Source organism: Myotis myotis, unplaced genomic scaffold, assembly GCF_014108235.1.
Source record: "Myotis myotis isolate mMyoMyo1 unplaced genomic scaffold, mMyoMyo1.p scaffold_m19_p_7, whole genome shotgun sequence".
Lineage (NCBI taxonomy): Eukaryota > Metazoa > Chordata > Mammalia > Chiroptera > Vespertilionidae > Myotis > Myotis myotis.
Window position 1 is genome coordinate 78,188,674 of NW_023416379.1, and position 25,231 is coordinate 78,213,904.

Here is a 25,231-nt window from a genome sequence, read left to right on the forward strand (position 1 = left end):
CCTGTTCAGAGCAACCATAACGGGGTTAGGGTCACTCCATTATCGGTGGTATCATGGGAGGACGTGGCAAAGAGTTCAGACTCAGCGTGCTCAGAGTCCAGGAACCTGGGCTTCTTGGGGAGGGCACTGAGTGTCATAGGCAATGTGCCCTTCTCCGAACAGCCACTAATGGACATGACTGGCTGCTTCGGAGCTGAGCAGCCTCCCTTCCTCCCATGCTCCTCTTTAATGGTGCACTCACCATCCTTTGTCCCTTCTATTAAATCAGGCTGGAAGAGAACTGACACTGACCCAATTTTATTGAGATTGATTTCAGTAAACTTTGCAACAAGATGAGGCCTGGCTGCTTTACATCTCTCTCTTCCTCTGTCTTTCTCTTTAGACAAACCCAATTAGTCCTGATCCCTCTACATTTCTGACAAGGGATCAGCAAATTGTTTAGGTCAGAAGCAAAACACCTTCTGCGGAGGCTGTGAGGACACTAAATAAGATTTAGTCTGGGGACAAATGGACATGTGGTTATTATTCAACTAGTGACCTGGTGCACGGATTCATGCACATTGAAAGGAAATTAATTAGAAGGTGGCTGGCGGGGTGAGACTAGGCAAGACAGGCTGGGCATGTCCTGGAGCTAACCTCCCCGATCTCTCCCAGGCTGGCTGCACCTGGAGCTGCGCCATGGCTCAAAGGGTGTCTGCTGAGTGAATGGGGTCCCTCCAGCAGGTGGGGTCCCTCAGCCTGGCCTGCAGGGATCAGGCCGAAACTGGCTCTCTGACATTCCCTGAGGGGTCTGTGAGTGTGAGAGGGATACTCTGCAAAGTTGCTGTCTACAGAGTGTGGAACGTAAATGCAAGTGTGCGTTAATCCAGATTCAGGGCCCACAGTGCCCCAGCAACAACATAATCCATGGCTGAAGGTGGAATCACATGGCCCCAGGAGGAATCGGGCTCTCTCCTCTCTGGTTTTGGGGTGCGTCACCCGAGAACCGCTGCTGCCAAGTCACTGCAGCTCAGAAGCTCCTGCGTTAAGCGTCTGCCCCCTGGTGGTCAGTGGATGTCATAGCTACTGGTCGGATGGACACTTAGCATATTAGCTTTTTATATATATAGATATGCAGTATTCTATTATTTATTCGTTCATCTATCCAGAAAATATTTATTATATATGCACCGTTACATGTATAATATTACAAGGAATGGCACATACAATAGATGCTACAGAGGCTGTAAGAGGTACCCTGGGTGTTATGGAAAAACAGAAGGCTAGTTCTCTAGTCACTTGGCATTTTAGTGTTGGGAAGGCTGGCAAAAGTTCCATTCTGAGTCATGAAGGATGAGGCCTAAAAAGCAGACAAGAGGGGAGTGAAGCGTTCCAGGTTGAGGAAACAGCAGGCTCAGAAGCTCAGAGGTAGACAACAGCACGACTGCAGGGAATGACAATGGCTAGTGTGAAGGGTACATACGGGTGCAACCCCTCCTTACAGCCCTCCACATGAAAGGGAGAGATGGTGCAGTTCATAACCACAGGGTTTTACTGTTAGTCACTATTAACACACAAGGAACATAAAACCAAGTAAAAGCAGTCCCTTTACTCTGGGCTCCAGTGCCATGTTCTGACTCACAAAATCCTCAGGGGAAGAGATATTCTGAAGTTCCTCTTGCCCAACCAGTTCCTCTCACCAGCACCAGATGAGTTAATTCACTGAGGCACCAATAGTCTTGTTTATTGGGGGATAAGGATTGGAAGGAGAAGAGCTACTGTACTTTATTCTTTTCTCTTCACCCACATTCTACCAACTACCAACTCCTTTCCCCCAGGCTTGTGCTCAGCTGGCATGCTGTAGCAGTCATTAAATATTGTGAATATCATCCCTGCTTCTCAAAGCCCCATGCCCGCACCTGCACATACCCTTCCCTGAACACTCCTGCCACCACAAGAGGATGTAGGATCAGAATCAAGTTTTGTTTGAGTGAAAGGAAATTTACTAATGTGCCTTTCCTTACACTCTAGAATGTTAATAAATACATTTTATTTGTTATGTTACCTTTATTTATTATTTACATATTACTTTTATCTTTGGCTAGCTCAAGCGAATTTATGCTACTGATAACCAAGAGTTATAACTCAGAATGATTTTAGTAGAGACCTTAATTTTTTTTACTGGAGTTGGAAGAAACTTTAGAAATCACTCCATCATCTGATAGATGTGAAAACGGAGATACTGAAAGCGAAAGAAACCGATCTGATATCACACAGATGTGTCATATGGAGACTGCATTCACTTCTAGTCTTTCCCCTTCAACATTCTCGCCTCAGTCCACAACCCTCTCATCATGCAAATACGGATGCATTATTTAATGGCAGGCGAAATATTAGTGCTTGCACTACTTACCATGAACATTGTCACTCATAAGGAGAATATAACTGTATTGTAGGGAGAGTCTGTGGCCACTTTGAATCTATTCTTGTTGAATGGCTAGGAGTTTTTTTTACTATGACTGCACACAAATTTACTGCCAAATTAGTGGCTTAAAAATAAAGCATTTTTTAAAATATATCACAGTTTCTATAGGTCAAGAGTTTGGTTACAACATAATAGGGTTTTCTTTAAGGCTGCAAGTGAGGGGTCAGACAGCTCTAGGTTTTCATCCATAGGCTAAACTGGGACATAGTCTGTCTCTAAGCTCATTCTTCCTGGTAGCATTTGTTTTCTTGCTGTTTTAGAACTGAGGTCCCTGACTTATTGCTGGCTGCCCTCAATTTCTAGAGTCTACCACAGTTCCCTGCCATGTGAGCTTCCCCAACATGGACATTTAACTTCATCAAACCAGCAAGAAGAATCTCTAGAGCAGTCTAGCAAAACAGGTCTTACATAAACACAGAATGACAACCCTTTACCTTTGCCATAGTCTACTGGGTAAAAGCAATTCATAGGTCAAAGATCCCACTCATCCTCAAAGAGAGATGCATGAACCAGGAAATGGGGATCATGAGAGGCCACCCTAGTATCGGTCTGCCACAGACACCATACATAGCCAGGCCTGCATATACCCAACTCATTTACCAGAAGAAGGGTGATGGGAAAGTTTTCTGGGAAATTAAAAATATAAGCTCCTTCAGTTCACATGAAAGTGAAAGAGACATTATGAAAATAGAATTGCTGAAATTTGGCAAACATTGAGTTGGTATAGGAAATGGAAGAGAAAGGTGACTCGGGGCTTAGAGCCAGTGACTGGAAAGAGGACAACACTATCACTAAATCTGGGAACTCGAGCAGAATGAGTGAGAAAGGAGGAATCTGAAGAGATTCATTTAAAGTTCCCATAGGACAGTGATGGTGAGCCTTTTGAGCTTGGCATGTCAGCATTTTAAAAAACCCTAACTTAACTCTGGTGCCGTGTCACATATAGAAATTTTTTGATATTTGCAACCACAGTAAAACAAAGACTTATATTTTTGATATTTATTTTATATATTTAAATGCCATTTAACAAAGAAAAATCAACCAAAAAAATGAGTTCGCGTGTCATAGGTTCGCCATCACTGCCATAGGATGTCCACCTGGAGTTGTGGATCTGAAGATAAGGATAGAGGCCTGGGGCACAGATTTGGATAGCATCAACCTAGAAGTAGATGACATTTACTGGTGTGGGAATGGAGGGTACATTTGTATGTAGCAGCAGGAAACCATGTTACACATTCTCCTGCTAAGTCTTTCATATTTCCACTCATACTCCTTAAGCTTGCAAGGTCCTTCATGGTTTAGCACTTGCTTACTTCTCTACATTCTTTGTTTTTTTAAATGTGTTTTTCTTGATTTTAGAAAGAGAGGAAGGAACAGGGAGAGAGAGGGAGAGAAACATGGATATGAGAAAGAAACATGATTGATTGCCTCTGGTACACACCCTGACCAGGGATTGAACTGGCAATCTGGATATGTGCCCTGATCGGGAATCGAACTGGCAATCTTTCTGTTCATGGGATGATGCTTAACCAATGAGCCACACTGACCAGGAGCTCTCTACACTCTTATAGACCCTCTCCCTAGAACTCTATTATACTCCCTGCGCTCTGTTTTCTCTGAGCCTTTGCTTACCATTTTCCACTGCATGAAACACTTCATCTCTCTCTCCATCATTGCATGACTATGTATCCTTTGAATCTCCATGCAGATTATGCCCCTTGGAAAGACTCCCATGACTCCATGAGATAACTTAGGTATTCCCTTTGTGCTTCCAGAGCATGCTGTATAACCCCTTTCTGTAGTTCTAAGTTACTGTATTGTCATTACCTAGTTACCTGTCTCTTCTAGATGACAAGTTTCTTGATGGTAGGCATGGGGTCTAGCCCACAGTTGGACGTCCAGGTCCTAGCATAGTCCTCAGCACACAGAAGATGCTTAATAAGCACCTGTTGAATGAATGAGTGAATGTTAACCTATTTCTCTCTTGTTTAAATTTATTTGTTTACAACTATCAGCAAACTCAATCGAAAAAGGAATTAATGCTTAAGCAGAAAGGAGATCTAATGGCTCATGTGAGCAAAGAAGTCCAGAAGTTATGCTACTCTCGAATGTGATTTAATGCAGATTCCAAATGATGCCATCAGGTTCCTTTGGCTTTGCCTACTCTAGCTTACTTTCATTCATGGGCTGGGTCTCCCTTATCATAGTAGGATGGCTGCATTTGCACCTGGTCTTACATACTTATACATTCATTCTCACTCCCAGAAACCTGTGTAGAAGTTTCCTGGAGTCTCAGTGATTCTAAGAGGAGTCCCTGCCCATTCCTGAACCAGTCACTGTATGTCCAGGAGCATGCAGGACTCTGATTGGCTAGGCTTGGGTCACATGCCATGCCCAGATCTGTTCCATCAAAGCCACTCAGAATGTGGGCAGAGGATGGAGATGGAGGTTGGGAAGGGCTAGACTCTCCAGTCAGAAATCTTGGACTTTTCCTGGAATTTTGATGAGGGCACTCCCCAAAAGCAAATTTCCCTTAAGCAGTGACTAAACAGGGAGATAAGGAGGACAAAGATCAAGCGAAAATTCTAAGTGACATAAAGCAAAGAACTAAAAAAAGAAAAAAAATGCATAGTGTCATCCAGGAAAGAAGACTAATATTTGTTTAGCATCTACCATGTGACAGGAACTTTTCATACATTATCTCATTTAATCCTCACAATAGCCCCAAAACACAGACTTTTTAAATCCCTAGTTGACAGAATCTCAGGGTAAATTGAGTCTCAGAGAGGATACGTGACTCCCCCAGGCCACACAGCTAGTAAGCAGTGCAGCTGGAACAGGAGTTTTCTGGCTTCAAAGAACTGTGTTGTGACAAGAGTTCAGCAAGATGTCTAACCTGGCAAGAGCGCTGAGATGAGTCAGTGCTAAAATGAGGACTGGCCATTTGGAAACAGGAGGTCCCAGCTGACTGTCATGATGGCTGTTTCAGAAATGCTGTGAGGGCCTCGGGGACTGAGCAATGAGCAGGTGGTTACTCTCCCAGGAAGCTTGACAATGAAAAGGGAAAGGTGGTGGCAATAGATACCTGCTTCAGTGTGTCTCCTCAGGCACAAAGTGGTCTCCTCAAAGGCAAGGACCTTATCTGTTTTTATGCCTCCAGCCTAGGAGAGGCCTTGTGCATAGTGCCTATTACTAAGCATTTGTTCAACAAGTAAGTAAATCATGGATTGGATGAATGAAAGAAGAAAAACTATATCCCAAGAGGAAAGGAAGACAGAGAGAGAAATATAAAGATAGGTTAATTTAAACATATTTCTAGGGCACGTACAAAGAGGTTGACAATGAAAGAAAAAGTTGATGAATGAAGCGAAGTCCCTTGTGAGGCTCAAATCCCATGGAGGAATAAGCCTTAGATAAGATTTCAATTTTTTCCTCCCTCAAAGCAAGAGGGAGGGAGGAAAAGATGGGTTGTGATCTTTGGAGCATCTGCGGTGAAGGGGGGAAAAAAATCAAAAGCACTTTTATCTATAGCCCTCAGTTGTCACTGTGAAACAGTAAAGGTGTTTCTTTCTCTAACTCAGCTGCATGTACTTTTCAGGCAGGCCCAACATTTCATCCATGCCTCCTCACCCCCATAGTCCCAAGACATAGAATAGATGCTAAGATAATTGTATAAACTCAATGGGTTGAGTAGAATAAAATTAAATTATCCTATATAATAATGAGCTAATTAGACCGGATGGTGGAACGACCTTCTGGAACAACCAGTGGGCGGGGGATGGGGCCAAGATACAGCTGGGGCTCTAAGAGCCAAGAGGCAGCCGAGGCTGCAGGGGCTTCGAAGGCCTACCCTTGCACGAATTTCGTGCATCAGGCCTCTAGTCTTTTATAAAAATCAGAGCACAGCCTGCAGGAAGGACAGCTACAGTATAATTCTAATTTGGGCTTGTAGGGTGCTGTGAGAAGATGGAGGAGGGTGGAGCAATGGGTACTTGTGATCTCCTCTACAGAATCTTTGCTGAGCAAATAGCTCCTTATCGTTTTCTTTTCTAATACAGGCTGATACCCCACTTATTCAGAACACCTGGGCTTGGGCGGTGATTATTAGGTTGAGCGATGGTAATCACAGGTCTGTCTTGGGAAATGTTAGACTGTGATGTTCAGAGATGAGCAATCAATAGTGATTTACTAAGGTTCTTGTGGGTCAGGGCCTGGGCCTTCCCTCAGTGGGACTGACTCAGCCAGCACTGACCCAGCTGAGTAGGTGACAAAACTGATTGCACCACCCCTGACCACATACCCATTCTGCCCACTCCCTACAGGTCCCTGACAACAGCCAGAAGAGTACATCCTAGGGCTGCTTGGAGTGCCACCAGCTGCAGAAGGTAGCCTGACCTTGAACTCTAACCTGGCTTTAAATTATTCACATCCTAGCATGAGGTAACAGGGAAGATGGATGGCTACTAATTAGAACAATGGTGAAGTGAAGAAATAAAATAATCCACAATGAAAAACTCCCGCCCTTGGCTGTGTTTAATCTCTAATAGGAATAAGGATAAAGTAAATGGTGGGGTGAGGTGGTGGCATCAGCAGGCCCCGCTTTGGATGTGTTCCACTGAGGAGAAACAAAGGAAGGGCACTGGAGAGAAAGGAGTTGAATCCCCTCTTTGTGGGGCAGGGCCAAGGGCAGGCCGGGTTAGGTAGGGAAGCGGAACTCACTGCTTACCTCCAGGGATTTCTGGTCTTCCTGTTTGTACACACAGGTGGTTTATCTCCCTGTAAGCTATTTTGGATTCTTACTTTGCACAGAGTTGGTGTGTGCTTTCTGCTGAGACCCAAAAGGGAGGGGAGGGAAGTTGGGCATTGGAGCCAGCCAAAATGAAGCTCTGGATATATGAATCTTTTACCTAATTTCAAGCAAATAGATCTGCTCTCTTTACTCCTTCCACTCACCTAGCTCTACAGACACAGAGTTTCCATCTTTACCAACAGGTATATGCTTTCCAACTGCCTCTCTACAGTGGAATGTCTATCACAGGAACAAGGGCCAGCCCTGGGCAAAACTATGCACCAACTGAAATGAATCTCCAGCTCCTCTTTCTCTTGTCCCCCCTCCCCCCCCCCACCAACTCCATAGCACAATCTGGTTGTCAAGGAAATCCATCAATTTCTGGATGTAGGGGTGACCTTCTCCTGGTGTATTTTTATTCTAATAAAAGGCCTTATATTTTGATTTCCTGTACATCATCTCATTTGGCCAGCAACCCTGTGAGGAAAGCAGTGATAGTCATATTTCCCAAAAGATATTTTTTGAGCACTTATAAAATGAACTATAATTTACTGAGTATTTTCCATGCCAGCCGCTGTGTATTGCAATGCCTTACATACCTCAATTAATCATGATAACCGCTCCTGAGATTTGGGAGTATCATCCCCATCTTACAGAGGAGAAGCTAGGTCTCAATAACTTCCCAAAGGCCATACAGCCAAGTGGCAAACCAGGATTAAGCCCTGGGTCTGGCCAAGTTCAAATCCTGGGCTTCACCTCCGACACCCTTCTGCCTGTGCTGAAGGCAGGCTACACCTGTGGGCTATTCTCTAATGGGCTTTTCCTGTTTTAAAATGGGAAGTTCAGAGAACTATTTTATGGAACTAACAGAGTTAGGGCTAAAGGCCCATGGGATAAATGATGCCAGAAGACAAATTCCTGCATCTGGAGGGACTGAACCACCAGGCCGCAGTTTCAGACACAGAAATAAGCATGTGACTATCTCCCTTGTACCTCTCAAACCGCTTAATAACACAGGTTTTGCTATCCTAAAGCAGATGGTCCTATGAAACCTTTAGTAAGCTGAAATGGCCTAAAGTGAAGAAGCAACTACTATTAATTTATATGGAAAAAATGTTGAGCATTCCCAGACCCAAAGAATAACCTACCAAATCACACCAAACAGGCTAATTTTGTCCAGTTTTACGCTAAGCATAACACCCTTACAAGCTCTCTTAGGCTCCTCTGATGCCTCAGGGCACATCTTGCTAACAGATGCACAATGTGAACTGAGACACACACAGATGCTCACAGACACAGAGCAAAGCGCTGTGGCTTGATGCTGGGATGCCGCGTGTGGTTCCCCGGAAGGAGCCTGGAGCGGCCACTCCCGCTGCTCGGGTGCGCGCTGCCTCTCTAACAGCTATATTTTGGCTTTGCACTTTTTTTTTTCGTAACAGTGAAAAGCCTCTTCAGATTTCTTTTGATTGGCAAAAACAGGTCTTTTTTTTTTTTTTTTTAAAGTAAGTCTTTTGTAAAAGCCACGTGGCGAAACACAAGCTTTCGAAAAGCGGGGGATTCCTATACCCGACTCTAATAGCTGACTCTTACTTCATTAGCTGAGTCCAGATGAAACGGAAGAATGTCCTGATCCCCCTGCAGCCTGGCTTCCTCCCCTACCATTGCACTGAAATTGCTCCTGTTGAGGTCACCGTGACCTCCTGGCTGAGCTACTTTACTTTGCATTGGCACCTATCTTGGCCCCTCTGCAGCAGCATTTACTGTAATTGCTGACCACTTATTGAAACCCTCCCTCCCTTGACGTTAAGGCAGCAGCCTGTCCTAGTCCTAGTGCTATTTCTTTGGCCTTTCCTTCTCAGCCTCTTTCAAAGGCTCAGGCTTCTCTGACTATATCAGTCATGCAAAAGGCAGAATCCACCCTGGCGAGGGTAAGCAGAAAGGCATAAGTACAGGTATTGACTGGGTTATAGCATCCAGGGGATTCCTGAAGAAGCAGACCCTGGGCGGAGTTACCAGCAACTAAGCCACTCTCAGGAGTGAATTGCCAGGGGAGTTGCTGCTTCTGCCATGATTGCGAAGTGCTTGCTGCACTGGGAAACCGCCCTACAGCTGCCATCCTGACATCTAGCATTGCTGCCCTCCACACCAGCTCAGTGGCTGCCGCCTGCCCAGCCTGCCCCCCCTTCAACACCCCCCTTCTCTGCTCTGAGGTTTGGAGTCTCATGTGAGTGGGTCTAATATGCAGAACCTAAATCACATCCTCAGAAACCCTAGCTATAAGGAGTCTGGGAGATGTCCTTTTAGCTTTGCAGTACAGGAAGTCTTACTGAAAGGTGACTGAAATAGATATTGAGCCCTAACCGGTTTGGCTCAGTGGATAGAGTGTCGGCCTGCGGACTGAAAGGTCCCAGGTTCGATTCCGGTCAAGGGCATGTACCTTCGTTGCGGGCACATCCCCAGTAGGAGGTGTGCAGAAGGCAGCTGATGGATGTTTCTCTCTCATCGATGTTTCTAACTCTCTATCTCTCTCCCTCTCTGTAAAAAATCAATAAAATATATTTTTTAAAAAAATAGATATTGAGTCACAAGTCCCTTGAAATTTTGGTGCTCTTCAGAGTTATGTTCTCAGCTCTTTTTTTTCCTGGTGCTAAGACTATCTTTCATCAACCTCGTGGCTTCAGTCACTATGTGGATTACCTCTAACCTTGAACTCCAGACCTGAATGTCTAGCTGGCTGCTAGGTAGCTCTACTTCCTCTGAAGTCAGCATCCTCCTGTATTTTTTGTATCAGTGAATGGCACCACCATCTAGCTAGTAACTCAAGTCAGAAACCGGGGACAGTGCTCTGTCTCTCGTATGCCTCATATATATCGTTGTGGTGTGCAGTTGGTCTATAATTTTCAGTCCTTTTTCAACTAGCTAGGGGCATCTGACTACCTCCTGGTCAATGTAATCTGAACATAGGTAACATGAGCAAGTTCAGGTGAAACCCATGGAAGTAGTAACCTTTCACACATTACCTGCACTCTTTCCCCATCTGCCAACTGGATGGAGCACTTCAGGGACCTAAAGCAGAGCAGAGCCATAGATGGAAGGAGCCTGGGTCCCTGAATGACTCAATGGAGCTCTGCAGCTCTCAGAACTGATCTGCATTGTACTGTGAAGTGAGGATGTGGGGTCACAAAGTTGCCTTTCAGATCTCCTCCTGGAGGCAACACGATGTACGGGTGCCCCAGTTGGATATATCACTTGGCTACACTTCCCAGGGGCTGCCCCCAATGACGGAGCATGCAGCGCATACAAATTAGAACCCATTCCTGTAAGACACTGGACACTCCTCCAGCAGATGACTTTGACTCAGAAGTTCTCCAATGGTGTGGATGAACTTTTCTGGGAATTACAGTGAAGTCCAGGACTCTTTCTACCCAATCCTCCTTCCCTGTTCCTCTCCTTCATAAGAGTCAAACCTGTCCTGTGGTCTGAAAGCTCTCCTCACCTCCCTTAGCATCTTCCTACTTGTCTTTCACAGGTATTTCCCCCAATAAAGCTCTTGCATGTCTAATCTCATCCTGGTATCTGCTTTTCAGAAGACTCAACTTCAGAAATATATGTTTAATATATTACACCACAGATATTTGTTTTAGTTCCAGTAGTGAGCCTATCTTAATGTGATAATCAAGTTTTAAGTATTTCTAAAAGTTATTCTTTCTCCTCTTTGCAAATGCCTTAGTTTAGGTATCCTGAACTATCCATCTTCTACATCTCATCTTGGTCAGCAACCCAGCTTCTGAGTCCATGTCCACATCACCTTCACAGTGACTGTTCTACTATTGACCACCCATTTTTAAACACCTATACCAGCACTAAATACACGTTCTTTCCCTTATCACAGCAATCCTGCAAGGGAATAATTATTAGCTCCATTTTACATAAAGGGAACTGATTTAGAGAGGTGATATATCTTGCCCTATGTTATATGTCTGGTAACTAACAGAATTGGGATTTGAACCCAGATCTGTCAGCAAAATGTGTGTTCTTTTCACTACCCCAGCATTGCCTGGATTGAAATTTTTTTTCATGTTGCAGTATATCATAAGCAATGACTTTCACATACATTGCCTACTCCCTCGAGTTTATCTAATTTCTAATGCAAATTGAGCTGGAAAGTAGAGCAGATAGACCATAGACTGTTTGGGGAAGGGCTATTATATTCATAAAAGCATATTATAAATATATGTATAAATAAAGTATCCATTTAATGATATTGATGCTCTATGCATGTTTTATTCATTTATATTTTCTCTCTTTTTAAAAATAAAAATATAATCATTGGAAAAAAATAAAGAAAGTGGAAATAAATACAAAACTATAAGTGAACACAGTATTTCAATCTCCACTGGTATGAGAGGTTATATCGGGAGCATCTCTAAAAGCAGGAACAAAGATAAGCTGGGATGCAAGTTGTACATGCGATTTCTGCAGCTCTGGTGATAATTCCAAAATAACATTTAAAAGCAAGTGGCTCAGAGCTCTATTATATGAAGGTATAAAAATGTACCTGTTTTAGTTTATTAAAAGCATGTCATTTATAATCTCAATTCTTTATTATTTTCAAATTTTAAATGCAACTGAGAGAGACAGAAACAAGCTCCATGCATGGGTGTCAGTACACCTCACTGGGCTACCTACAGATCTGATTATACCATGCCCTGCTTAATACCTTTCAGAGGCTCTAAGTCCCATTGAGCATAAGGAGTAAATTCCTCAGACCAGCATTCCAGGCCCACTGTGAACCAGCCCTTGCTTCTCTCCTGTGACAGTCTCCGCATTCACACTCCACTCCTCCAGCCCTGGCAAGCAAGGGACCAGCTCTCCATTGCACCAGGCTCCTCCTGCCTCTGAGTCTTTGCAAATGCCATCCCTGCTGGAGGGAACACCTTCCTTCACTCTTGCCTTCTGAAAACTCTAAGAATTTCTTCACAGACAATTCATGTGTTTTCTTCTCCAAAAAGCTCCTGAAACCATTCTCAGCCATACCCTACTCCCAGGCTGAAGCGGGCACCCTCCCCACTGCTATCCTCTCTTCACCCCTTCCTTCCCTCTGTTGCAGCACACTACTGTCATTTCCTCTCAATTCTCCCCATGAACTGCTTTGACTCAGAGATTGATTTTATGTTAATGTATTACAGTAAGTACTTGGCAAACAAATGTTTGTTAAATGAATGAGTGACTAACAAATAAATTTGGCTTCTCTAGTTCACAATCTATGTATGCCTTCCGTAATTTATAAGGACTATTCCTTTGCCAATAAAAAAAAAAGGGACTCTGCATCCTGTTGTGGACATGTAAGTGTATTATTACTTTAGCTAACATTTTAGGGTCAGAATTTCAGGATCTGAGAGTGGTTATGAACTGGGACTTTTTCAGGGGTCCATGAACTAACTAAAACCATATGCAGACATGTGTTTGTACGTATGTGCACAAGTGTTCACCTCATGCCCATGTGTGCTTCCTTCCCAGGCAGGTCCACAGGGATCCTTGGAAAGGACACGTGGAACACGGCCAGGTCTATTTCAGACAAAACACCATGGAAAACAAGCTCATGGAAAATGAAGACTGAGAACGGGAGAGGTGGTCATAAGAATATGAAGATGGCAGCTCCGAAGAAGGGATAATTTATACATTTTAATTTATTATTGGGTTCTTATCATCTGGTGAGGTATATCACCATCAAAAACAGCATTAAAATAGTATAATGTATTTACCAATTCAAGTACGACAGCGTCAAAATTTACATTCCCCCTGCACTCCCAGCAAGGAGTCTGTGTTTGCCCTTTTCATGCTGTTGAGGGTAATAAGCAATGAGGACAGGAAAACTGACAGGTGCAAAGAAAGACTAAATTGATTTACATACATAAAACCGATTTGCATAGATACTTGGGGAAGGAAGGACTAAATCCAGAGGTGGAGTTTTGCCAGCAGCGGAAAAGAAAGATTTGGAAAGCAGCAGCTTGGGAGGAAGAAACCTAGTAGAGAGCTGTCCAAACAGGCTATTTAGGAAGTGTAATACTTTTTAGGAAGTGTGAGGAAATGTCCCCGGCCACATTTCCACCAGGCGTTGGTGAAGACATAAGTGATTCTTAAGGTCGTGGGTGTCAGATTTATGTTCCTTTTCAGCGTGGGTGCCGTGTGTCCATAAGCCTCCAAGCAGAAGCACACAGGCCTCGAGTTATTTGTGCAGGTTATACAGGTTTGCCTGTTTGTTCTGCTAAATCGCAGCCTGGAGTCGTCACCTGACACACCTATTTTTGGTCTGGGTTGGGTAGGCTGAGGGGAGGTGAGTCATGAGGAACTCACTGACCCCTATCAGCAGTTCCACTGACCAACCTGCTCCAAGTTTCTGTTTGTTTTGTGGGAGGTCTCGGCCCTTCTTCAGATGGGGAAACTGCCTCAGGAGAACCACTGAGTCTCTGGACAAAAGAACACAAAGGATGTCACCATTTCCTCCTGAGCCATTTTGAGAACAGTCACTCGATTTCTTTTACTATTAAAATATAACTGTAACAGCTTTAAAAATGTTTGCAGGGGATGCTGTAGTGTGCTGCCCAGATCCAGGTCTGGATTCCTTCAGCTGCTGGGAGGGTAGATGGCTGACAGTACCCAGTCCAGAGCTCATGGTGAGAGCTGTCACTATAGAATTAAGTTATTTGATAATAAGGAGAATGATAATAAGCCTGAAATATTAGAGGTCAGGTGGCAGTGCTTAACCATTAGATGCCAGCGAAATCCTTCCCCTGTGATTACCCTCTGTGGATGTGAGCCACTTTATCCAAAGTTATGTCCCCTTCCCAGGGACTACCTACACTCAATGACTGGTCAACGCCCTCAGTTTGAGGACAATTTATCTGGGCCCTCTCTGTTCCAGAGGCCCTCATGGAACCTGCCGCGGCTGATACTGTGACGGCATCACAGCCAAACTTCTCTTGCTCAATCCTGCTTCTTCACACTCCTATACGTGTTGATCCAAGAGCATCCTCCAATAAGGCTTCTGTTGGTAAACTCCACTGCCAAACCTGCCTCCAGATGCTAGAGCTGGGCCACCACTAGCTGACTGGAAGTAAGGACCCCACTGGGGGAGGTTGGTAGAGCATGGACAAAGCCGGGCACACAGCAGCAATGAGACTGCTGCCATACCTTTGGGAGGGAATGCACTGGCCTGGGAAATGGAGGCAGTATGTGAGCAGTATGGGGGCCTTAGTGATTAGGAGGACAATGGTATCAGATGGCTGTTGCTGGGGGAACGCAGTGTTCTGGAGAAAGAAAAGGAAAGGCTGGGTGAGGGTGATTAATCAGCAGTTAAAGGCTAAACATAAAAACCAGAGGGCCGTCTTGGCAGATTACAATGGGATTTCATCTCTTATAGCTGGAGGGTAGATAAAGCTGAAGATTTGGATTTAAGCATCAAGTAGCAGAGCTCCAGAAAAGATTAAATCCCCAGTGGCAGGTCTGCTATACCTAGATCTAAGCTCTAATGGGGAAAGAGTGGGACATTGATAAATGGGATATGGGTGTTTGGGTTAATGCAACGAAAACTTTGTATCTGCATATCCCCCAGAAGCCTCTAGGGCCTGCAGAAAGGGCCCACTCCTCCCTGTCAACGGCCAGTGCTCATCAGTCACTTGAGGACAGTGCCTACGCCCCTGCCTTGCAAGACATGTGCTGCCCTCAGATCTGCTACTATCATTTCCCTTCCTGGCAGTAGACCCATTATAATCCACTGTAAGTAATAACACAACCCATTAAGTCGCAACAAACCCAGTCAGGGAAGCACTGGGTCTGCTAAAGGAGGAAAAGGAACTGGGCCCTGAAGGAGCCGCAGCTTCTGGCTAATACTCTACCAGCAGAGCTAAGAGAGCATGTATAGGCTTAGATTCTGAGGGTGTGGAATCAAGGGGGAAGTAAAACATAAATTTGGCCAAGGAATTGTTGATTGATATGGGAGCATTCTCCTGGACTACAGCATTCGTAAGCTCTGGCTGGGACCCCAGCACACACCGCTAGGATGGAAATTAGACACTCACAGAACGTGATGTCCACACTCAGTTAAGAGTAAGTGCCAGACATCTTTTGCAGATGGTGGAAAAAGAAGCAAATGTTTCATAGAAGAGGGCGTGCATAAATGGGTTTATTATATGAGGCTGCAAACCCCACCAGAAGACTATTTTCCCTGAGAGGGCTCAAAAAACACTCCCTTTACCAAAGCAGTTAGAAAGGACCTAGTGAGAGGGACTCAGATTCACTGATAAATGCACTGGTGGCTGTCCTGTATAGTCCAGAGCTCATGGTAAGAGATGTCATTACAGAACTGGGCTCTTTGATATAATAATGAGGATGATAATAGTCTGAAATATTAGAGGTCAGGTGGCAGTGCTTAACTATTAAAGAAGCAAAGTGGGTTCAATTATTTGTAGTGAGAGGCAAGGTTGGGGAGGGGCCTGACCCACAGGAAGCTATGGAGATGGTTAAGAACAGAGCATCCTTGTGGGCAATATAGGTGGACAACCGATAAGAGCATTGTTCAGTCTACTCGATCAAAATGATCAAGGGCAGCTGCCCCAATAAAAACTCGATCCTTTGCTCAGTTTCCAGATCTGCGTCAGTTTTCACAGCCAGAACCCTTGACTGAGCCACAGAAGACACCAAGCACTGGGCAGACAGAATGACTCAGCCAGTTGACGTCAGCCATCCTCTGTGTTGTGCCTCAGTGTTGCCACACAACGAAAAGCCATGGTGGCTGGGATGGAGGCTATGCAAGGGCTCAAAAGAATGGGCTCCCATTCACCAAGACTGCTCCAGCTACTGCTGCTACCAAATTTCCAAAATGCCAGGCAATAGGGACTAACTCTATGTCCCTAATACGGCACCATCCCTTGAGGGAGGCCCAACAGCCAATTAGTGGCAAGTTGACTTCATTGAACTCCTTCCACCCTAGAAGGGGCAATAATTCGCCTTGTCATGTTGACTGAAATCAATAAATAGTCCAGCTCTGAGTTTGCCTTTCCTGTTTACAGGGCCCCGGAGAGCACCATTTTCCAAGGGCTTACAGAGAGTTTAATCACTCACAGGGGATCCTACAAAAGATCACACTGGAAAAAGAAATACACTTTATAGCAAATGAGATAGTGAGTGCAAAACAATGGGACCCACTGGCCTTTTCCCAGACTTAACAGATAGAGCAACGGAATGACTTGTTCAGGAGTGTTCTGTGCAGGGCTCAGCCTGTGAATAATAATGCTAGAAATCCCCGGGCCCGGTAAGCTTCTCACGGGTGTATCCCCTGTTTCCAAACCAATGTTGGAACAACGCTTGCAATTCTTATTATGATTCCAAGTTGCCTTTCAGTACTCACAATCGGGAAACTTTGAAGGAAAGGAAAGTTTATTATTCACAAGTCCTAAAGCATCCAAGGCATGAACAGCAAAGTTGCTCATAGAGGGTGAGCAGAGGGCTGGGGTTGTAAAACACAATACAAACAGACCCACTTCACAGTGGAGTTGGAGCTGCCATCCCAGAGGAAACCCCATGCGCATCTTACCTTTGGAATGTTAAAACTAGGCAAAATAACCTTTGAACTGAGCCTAAAGCAACATTGCATCTGAAACAACTGTTCGCTATGATTACAGAACGGAAAAGGGGACTATCTGACTGAAAACTAAAGACATTTTTTAGAATTAACATCATATGCTAGCTTATCTGCCATCATATCAGGACAAGACACTGATTCATTCCCCCAGCTGCTGGGAGTGCTGTTTACTTAAGACTCCTGGCTAAATTCCTCCTAAGAAATTGTTCTCAGACAATGGGAAGTGATACTCCAAGGGTCAATGGTATCCAAGGACAGATTTATGCAGGACTACAAATGCTTGGCCCTCTTCTCTCAATTTAAGACAACTCTAAAAACCAGTTCAGTTAAGAACTCATGGAATTGGCTGAAGCTTTGTTGCGACTGCATTTTACTTCGACTTCTCCCTCTATTCAATTTTGTTTCCTTCACTCCAGTATAGGTGTGACTCCTAAGAGTATTCCTCAGCAAACTTCTTGCTCTCAAATTTCTGTCTCAGAATCTGTCTCTTGGGGAACCCAATCGTCAAAGGGTATTTCTTCTTTTGTTGGAGGCAAACCTCACACATTCAACTAGAATAAATTTTAGCTGAATCAAAGCTTTGAATGTAAAATTTTTAAAAGTTAAACTATACATGTAGTGGAAGAAACTAGAGAATTTTTTATACCCTTAATTGGTTTAAGTATCTGAGGAAAGAGGAAAGATACGAATATATAAAATGGAGTCACTTTAACCAAGCTGCTAAAAGTATGAACATTATGAAGGTTGAGTCATGAGAAGAGACTCCATTCCTGTTCTAACTCACCTAGAAACTTAAACTTTTTAAAATTTTCCAATCCTGAGTCAATGCCTGGATATACATCCAGATAACCCTCTAATTGCCCCCAAATACACACATATCCAGTCACCTGATTTTTGCCTGAAGGACTCACGTATACATCCACCTGACATCCATCATCCTGACTGCCTGACATCTGACTGATAACCATTCTGGACCAATCCATCCTAAGAATGCAGGACTGATAATTCTCAAGAATGTACTTTTTGCTATAAGAACTTTTAACTTTTCTTAGGAACACTTCCTGGTTTTTGCATAGCTGTTTCCAGTTTATAAACACTAAGATCTTGAATAAGTCTCTCTCTACCATTTACTTCTAGCAAAGCCTCCAGACTCTTTTTGAGTTTGACCTATCAAAACCCATTTTTTTTAGAAAAAGATGGACTTTTTCACATTAAAATAAAATTCTGATGAATGGATAAACAAAATGTTGCATATATATACATATATATGGTTTACTGTACACTTGTGTTTGTACAGTAAATATATATATATACATATATATATATATATATGCACAATGGAATATTATTCAGCTTTAAAAAGGAAGGAAATTCTGACACATGCTACAACATGGATGAACCCTGAAGACACGGTGTTAAATGAAATAAGCCAGGGACAAAGGGCAACTGCTGTCTGATTACATTTGAATGAGATACCTAGAGAGTCAAATTCATGGAGACAGAGAGTGAAATGGAAGGTACCAGGACATAGGGAGAGGGAGAAATGGAAAATTATTATTTAAGTAGTGACCCAGTACACAAATTCGTGCACTTTGAAAGGAAATTAATTAGAAGGTGGCTGGCAGGGTGGGACTGGGCGAGAGGGGCCGGACATGCCCTGCAGCCAACCTCCTGCGGTCCCTCCCTGGCCAGCCACACATGGGGTGTCACCATGGCTCGAAAGGTGTCTGCAGAGTGAGTGGGGTCCCTCCAGCAGGTGGGGTCCCTCGGCCTGGCCCGTGGGGATGGGGCTAAAACAGGCTCTCCAACATCCCCCAAGGATTCCCAGAATGAAAGAAGACACTCTGCAAAGTTGCTGTCGTACAGGGTGTGGAACACAAACACAAGTGTACAGTAAACCAGATTCAGGGACCACAGTGCCCCAGCAACAACATAACCCACGGCTAAAGGTGGAATCGTGCAGCCCTGTGCGAGGAATCGGGGCTCCCTCCTCTCTGGTTTCAGGGTGCATCACCCGAGAACCACCGCTGCCAAGTCACTGCAGCTCGGCAGATCCTGCATTGAGCATCTTCCCCTGGTGGTCAGTGCTCGTTACAGCGACTAGTCAGACAGTGGGACACTTAGTGTATTAGCCTTTTATATATATAGATAGACTAGTGGCCCGGTGCACAAAATTTGTGCATGGGGGGGTGGGGAGGAAGGTTCCCTCAGCCCAGCCTGCATTCTCTCCAGTTGCAATCTGAGAACACTGGCTCCTAACCACTCATCTGCCTGCCTGCCTGATTGCCCCTAACCCCTCTGCCAGCCTGATCGCCCCCAACTGCCCTCCCTTGTTGGCCTGATCCCCCTAACTGCTCTCCCCTGCCGGCCTGATTGCCCCTAACTGCCTCTACCTCGGCCCCGTCACCGTGGCTTTGTCCAGAAGGTCTTCGGAAGGTCTCCCGGTCTAATTAGCATATTACTCTTTTATTAGTATAGCTGGGTACAGAGTTTCTGTTTGGGATTCCTGTCCTAGAAATGGATAGTGGCAATGGTTGCACAATATAGTGACTGTTCTTAATCACTGAATTGTACACTTATAAATGGTTAAAATGATAACCATTTTAACATAATAAATAAGTAAAATTCTGTTTGGACAACCCACCAAAGTGAAAAGAAACAAAATATTTGAAATGTCTATCAGAACAAAGAATTTATCTACAAAGCAATAAGGAAAAGGCCCAAAGCACAATAGAAAAATGGGGAAATGAACAAAGAAGTCACACAAAAAATAAAATGGTTCTTAGATAAATAAAAAATACATTCAAGTTCATTCATAAAGAGATATACAATTCAAATCACATTGAGATTCCACCTTACAAACCTATTAGGTTAGCTGAGATAAAAAAAAAAAAAAGTTTGTAAGATGGTCCTGGCCTGTGTTTCTCAGTGGTTAGAGTGTAGACCCGCACAACAAAGGGTGAAGGGTTCAATTCCTGATCAAGGGTACATACCTGGATTTTAGGTTCACTCCCCATGTCCTTTTCTCTTTCTCCCTCTCTCTCTCCTTCCCTCCCTTCCTTCTTTCCATTCTCTCTGAAAAGCAAAGGAAAAAATATGCTCTGGTGAGGATTAACAACAACAAAAAGTTTGTAAGATAATAAATGTTTACTGTTTTAAGTAAAAAAAAAAAAAGTAGTGGGATTGTGGAATGGGAAACATGAGTGGGCATTTCCTCTTTCACAAGCAGCAAATGACAGTCAAACCACACATGATGTCCACATTTCTCCTGGATATCCTGCGAAACTGGCAAGTTAGCCCCGAAGTGCATGGCCAGAACCTAGACATGGATATCTAAAGACCATCTATTTCTCACCTTCTCTCTCGAATTCTGAAACCAGCCAAAGTAAAGGCATCTTAGTGATTCATAACAACCATCTGCAGAGGGGACAAAGGTGCTTTCTTCTCTGATCAGGGGAAGAATTAATGAGCTGTTTTGTATTGCTAACTTCTCAGTCAGGATGCCAAGATGGCTCTTTGCCTTGCACCTGAACTGTGGCCAGTAATCCATTCTGACCTCTCTTAAATTCTTAATAGCAGCTTCAATGACTGTGAAAGTTTCGGGGCAACTTTTTGAGCCTTAAATATGCACAAATAAATTAGATGGCTATTCAATATTGGGCATGCTGATCTGTATCTGTAATACAATAGATAGGATATATGCATTTTTTACATTGTCCTGTGAATTCAATTTTGTAAGATTTATGAGATGGTGAATATGTTTGCACTTGAATTAAATTAAAAACAGTGGCCATCATCTATCATGTACACTTAATTTAGACGTTAAGGCCATAATTTTCCATTTTTATAGCAGAGTATGCCTTTATCCCTCAAGATCATGTCAAGGGCACCAAATTGCGCTTAGATCACCCAGGACATTTTGTTTCCACTGGGTGGTTCCACATGGAAGGCTATCACAACTAAATTTCATCAGGGATGTCAGTTCTGCAATGTGGCCTCTAAGCCCAGTTTTCATACCCTGGAGAACTCTATGACCTTCACGGTATTTAAAAAAGAAATCCCCTTTGTGTTTAAATCAGCCAGAGTTGGCTTCTGTAGCTTACTACAGAGAACCCGGATTGATATATACATCTCATACGTCAGTAAAATGTGAGTAGTGATAATTACATTTACTATGTTAAACAGCTGGTCTAAATACCTTTCTTGCTAATATTACCAAGAAAATTATTTCACATTTTTAAATTAAATTAATTTGTATGGCACTACAAAAGACCTCAAGTACCCAAAGCAATCTTGAAAAACAAAGCTGTAGATATCAACTCTGGGATGGTGGCTATATAGTGACTGTTCTTAATCACTGAATTGTACACTTACAAATGGTTAAAATGATAATTTTTATTTATATTTTACCTCAATAATAAATAAGTAAAATTCTGTTTGGCAAAACCCACCAAAATGAAAAGAAACAAAATATATGAAACTTCTATCAGAACAAAGAATTAATTTATCTACAAAGCAATAAGGAAAAGGTTCAAAGAACAATAAAAAAATGGGGAAGTTCACTTTATGAGTGAACTTGAATGTATTTTTATATGAGTGAACTTGAATGTATTTTTATATATCTAAGAGCTATTTTATTTTTTGTTCTGGAGTTCTGAAAAAAATGTATACCTACATTTTCACATTATTTCTCACATATCCACCATCTCATAAATCTTACAAAATTAATTTCAAACTCTGTATAGAGCTACAATAATAAAAAATAGCATGGTATCAGCATAAAAACAGATACATAGATTAATGGAACAAAATAGAGAGCCCAGAAATAAACCCATATATATATGGCCAATTAATATACAACAAAGGAGCCAAGAATATACACAAGGAAAAGACAATGTCTTTAATAAATGGTGTTGGGGAAACTAGACAGCCACATGCAAAGAATAAAACTGGACCACTATCTTACATTAGATACAAAAATTAATTCAAGATAAAGTAAAGATTTGAATGTAAACCTGAAACAATAAAACCCCTAGAAGAAAACATGGGAAAAACCTCCTTGACATAGATGTTGGAAATGATTTTTTTAATTTGATACCAAAAGCAAAGGCAACAAAAGCTAAAATACACAAGTGGGACTACATCAAACTAAGAAACACAGTGAACTATCAATAAAATAAAAAGGCGACCTACTGAATGGGAGAAAATATTTGCAAATTATATATCTGATAGGGGGTTAATATCCAAAATAATAAAGAATGCATACAATTTAATAGCAAGAAAACAAACAATCTGATTTAAAAATGGGCAGAGGATCTGAAGACATTTTTCTAAATAAGACATACTGATGGCCAACAGGTACTTGAAAAAATGCTCGATATCAGTAATCATCAGGGAAATGCAAATCAAAACCACAATGAGATATCACCTCACACCTATAGAAATGGCTGTCATAAGAAAGACAAGCAGTGCCCTAACCGGTTTGGCTCAGTGGATGGAGCTTCAGCCTGTGGACTCAAGGGTCCCAGGTTCGATTCCGGGCAAGGGCATGTACCTTGGTTGCGGGCACATACCCAGTGGGGAGTGTGCAGGAGGCAGCTGATCGATGTTTCTCTCTCATCGATGTTTCTGACTCTCTCTCTACCCCTCTCCCTTCCTCTCTGTAAAAAAATCAATAAAACATTTTTTTTTATAAAGAGAAGCAGTAATAAGTGTTGGAGAGGATGTGAAGAAAAGGGAACCCTTGTGCACTGTTGGTGGGGTTAGAAACTGGTGCAGCAGCTATGGACACCAGTATGGAGGGTCCTAAAAAATTAAAAATAGAACTACCATATCATCCAGCAATTCCATTTCTAGGTATTTATACAAAGAAAAACAAACCCTAATTCAAAAGTACCATCTTCACTGCAACATTATAATAGCCCAGATATGGAAACAACCTATATGTCCATCAACGGATGATAGGACAAAGAAAAGGTGGTATAGATTTGCAATGGAAAATTGTTCAGCCATAAAAGGAATGAAATCTTGCCATCTGTACACCCAGCAGCACTGAGAGCCTCTACAGTGATTAATGCTCAGATGATGCTGTATCGGGCAGCATGAGAAAAATGATAGCAATATTTGGGACCAAAACACAGTCCTAATTTTCTCCCTCTGTGCCCCTATTTTCCATCCTTGCAATGGAGATTGAATAATTGTGTCTTGATTTAGAGAGAAAAAAATGTACATTCATGGTCTAATTACCTCAGATTCTCAATGATAAATAATGCAAAGTAAATTCATGGCTCAAATTGTTCTGGAGTTTTGAAAAAAATGTATACCTATGTTTTCACATTATTTTTCCAATTTAAGATTATTTAATGAACAGAGGGGTGCATATATCTTTGTGAATACAGGATTTTGAGGTGTTCAGAGAGGGATTGCTGGGTCGTATGGTAGCTCTATTCTTGATTTTTTGAGGAATCACCAGACTGCTTTCCATAGTGGTCGTACTGGAAACAACCAAAGTGTCCTGCAATAGAGGACTGGGTAAAAAAGATGTGGTACATATACACAATGGTATACTACTCAGCCATAAGAAAGGATGAAATAGCGCCACTTGCAACAACATGGATGGACCTTGAGAACATATGCTAACTGAAATAAGTCAGACAGAAAAAGCTAAGGCCCATATGATTTCACTCATATGTGGGATATAAAACTGAAACTCGTGAATACAAACAGCAGTGTGGTGGTGGCCATAGGGAAGGGGGTGGGGGAGAAGGGGGGCCTAATATATGGTGACAGGAGAAGATTTGACTTTGGGTGGTGAGCACATGGTGCAATACATAGATTTTGTAACATAGAAACCCACACCTGCAACCTATACAAGCATATTAACCAATGTCACCCCAATAAATTTAATAAAAAAGGAAATATCAGGAAAAGAACAAGGATTATTTAGTGAATCCATGTCAGATTATCTATGCTTTCTCACCTATGCCAGCTATGGTTAAAACCCCGAATACTTCAAATTTAATAAGGTGTAGTAATGGACATAAGAGAATAAAAAATAGGATCCTGCTTTTGAAGAGCACTTAGAATCTCAACTGTGGATGACTGTGAGGGTTCGCAGAGCAGTCTCCCTAAAACTCATCTCTGTTTTCCCCAGTTCACCATCTACCCTGCAGTTCATCTCCCATTGCTTTCATCATGTCTCACCAGCTACTGTCAATGGCTCCCCATTACTATCAGAACAGTTTTCAAGGCCCTCTACGTTATGGTCTGAACCTACCCATCTAATTTAGTCTTCCACCATTTCCAAGTGATAATCAGACAGCCAGGCCAGTGTTTCAACTTTCTGAGACCAGCAAACCTATCTTTACACCTGGCTTCTCCTCACGCTGCTCCCCCAACTCAGAAAGCACAGCCCCACTTGTCCATCTAACCAAATCCTGCCTATCACTCGTCTTCCTTGAAATGCTCTCAACCCCTTCCTTATAGATCCATGTCTCTTTTCTGATTTCCTTTTGTTTTTGTTTGAAGACTTCATCTTTTTTAGAGTAGCTTGAGGTTCACAGCAAAATTGAGAGGAAGGTACAGAGATTTCTCACACATGCATAATCTCCCCCATTATCAACATCTCCCATCAGAGTGGTGTATTTGTCACAACTGATGAACCTACATTGACACATCATTATCACCCCAAAGCCTTAGTTTATATTAGGGTTCACTCTTGGTGGTTATTTTATGGATTTGGACAAATGTATAATGCCATATATCCACCATTCCAGTATCATAGAGAGTATTATTATTTCCTTTTAAATCTAGGCATTGCTACTTACTTGCTCTAAGAGTGTGTCCTTCCTCTCTCATTTATTAAACATACTAGGGGCCCAGTGCATGAATTCGTGCACCTTGAAAGAAACTGTGGGCCGCAAGGCTGTGGTACCCACCACAGGGTACAGGGGCAGGTCTCGGCCCATCCTCCGTGCCCCCAACTGGCCCCTCCCACCACGGGCCCTGGTCCCCTGTGTGCCGGCAGCCCTGCTCCCACCACAGCTGCTCCCATATGCTGAGGGCGCCAGCTCTGCTTGCACTCACTGACGGTGAGGAGAGATAGGGGCAGGTGCCAGCAGCAGGTGCAAACGGGGCTGGTGACGTCAGTAGGTGCGAGCGGTGGCTGCTGCCCTGATCACCCCTCAGGGGCAGGGCAAGGTGGAGAAGCCCTCAGGGGAAATCAGGGCCGGCAGCCACCACTCACACCTGCTGATGGTGCTGAGCGATCGGGACCGGCACGGGACACTGGCAGTGGGTGCGAGCGGCGACTCTGGCGCTGGCTGTGGGTGCAAGC

General features: G+C 43.2%; 1 long non-coding RNA gene across 2 annotated transcripts; it reads right to left on the bottom strand.

Annotated features, from left to right (window-relative positions):
* Positions 1-4,297: 4,297 nt before the first annotated feature.
* Positions 4,298-19,922, bottom strand: LOC118659869. 2 transcript variants are annotated; one of them, XR_004968731.1, is made up of 3 exons: positions 19,890-19,922; positions 13,641-13,723; positions 4,298-4,410 (listed from the first exon to the last, which is right to left on the bottom strand). It is a non-coding gene; the product is annotated as an uncharacterized LOC118659869 (long non-coding RNA). The 2 variants fall into 2 exon arrangements; XR_004968732.1 differs by having other exon boundaries at positions 13,615-13,723.
* Positions 19,923-25,231: the final 5,309 nt, after the last annotated feature.